Genomic DNA, 1,804 nt, shown 5'->3' with positions numbered 1-1,804 from the left:
CAGTGGCTGGGGTGATTATAGGGCATGGGAACCAACATGAGCACCTGCTCATGTTACCCAATGAACTGGCTGTTATAGGCAGTAAAGCAGCAGCCCACAAAAGTCTGCCAGCCCATTAAGGGCACAGGGGTCTAGTTAGGAAAAAAGCTGGCAACCTTTGTTTCTAACCTTATTTCACTTAATTAGTCACCTAATGGGTGTAAGTTGTTTGTGGATTGCTAAGTGGTATGTAATTTCTTATTGAGGCTATTTCTTCCTGTATTTGCTTATAATAAATATGTAACAAGTTCTACAGCCAGGAGAGTGTCCAGTAGCAAGCTCTTTTTAGACTAAAGTGTTTAAAGAAATATCAGATATTCTTAAGGAACCTATTCAGTTTCCTCCACAAGTAGTACTCCTTTATTTCAGGATGCAAATGATGGCATTAAATCTAAGGACTTGTTGACTTTTTATTTGGTAGATGCACAAAAATGGAAAACGCTGTCCAATCTTCATGTTTCTTCTTGGTTACATAACACTTGGAACATTGCATTTCTAGAAAAGAACTTGGCATATTAGAGCTATAAATGTAATAGCAAATCTGGACTCCTTCCAAGTACCTTGACGGAATTTTGTTTCCTATGTCAGTGCAGAACAATTACAGCAAATTACAAATGTACAAATTACACCTGTCGCCTTGTATGCATGGACAAGGCGATACTGTGAAAATCCTGGCGTCACCTTCTGTCCTTATTTGATATGTACTGGATCTCCTTTCTTGCTATTTTACATTATGTATTCTACTTCCTTTACTCTTATATTGAGATTTCTGTTATTTTTACTGGATTTTCCAAAAATGTTACTTAAAAAACAACTCCCAGTCACAGCAATTAAAAGAAGACAGTCCTTGCCTACAGGCTTGTAAACTAAAAGATATAATGCATAAGGGGGGGGGGGGGAGACAGTGAGGAAAGAGTGAAAAAAGCAAAGAAACCAATTTTTAAAGTTAATTGTAGTTGGCATCAGCATCTGTCTGTCTCAAGATGCAATGAATTGCGTCTCTGGTGGTGAAGTCAAACCACTGTGCTAGTAGCACTGAAGTGATCTTCCTTTGAGTGCAAGCCTGGGCAGTGTGTGGAGGTCCTGGGCTGCCCAGATGACAAGTTATGGTTAACTTGTTGTCTGTGGAATGTAATTTATTAAATTTGTATACTGTCCTTCATCTGTAGCTCTTGGGCAGTTCACAACATAAAAATACAAGACCATTGACTTAGTGTTGTGTTAATCAGGCCACTGAACCAAAAGCATATATAATGGGGACTGGAATGCTCTCCGCAGACTGAAAATCATTTTTACCTATGCAGAATAGCAGTCATAGGGAGCCCACTGCTCCTGCTGCAGCCCAGTCACCCCCCGCCCACCCCCAGTGCTATTTTTAGGGGAGAGTTCCCATTTAGCACCAATATGGGTTTTCTTCCCACTGTAAACAGTAACTACAGGAGCAGAGGTTACACACACACACACCCCCGTTGCTATTTACTTAATTAATGGTGAGGTTGGGTTTTTATTTATGTAAACAATTATATTTCGTTTTAACTTAAGTCCTGATATTTCAGTTCTTGGATTTTGTTACAGCTCAAACACACTTTTAGTTGCTGTGCCTACTCAAAATAAACTGGCAAATAAAAAATACTTTAAAATAAATAAACTGGCAAAGCAAATTGTTGCAAGAGCCACCAGCAGCGTAACATTTCATCCCATTGTAAGTAATAAAAAAAATAGCCTCATCAACCAGGTGACAAATTCTGAAATCCAAGTGGCTGAA

This window comes from Podarcis pityusensis, assembly GCF_964106645.2.
Source record: "Podarcis pityusensis genome assembly, chromosome: 1".
Classification (NCBI taxonomy): Eukaryota; Metazoa; Chordata; class Lepidosauria; order Squamata; family Lacertidae; genus Podarcis; species Podarcis pityusensis.
Note: the sequence above shows the minus strand (reverse complement) of the source record.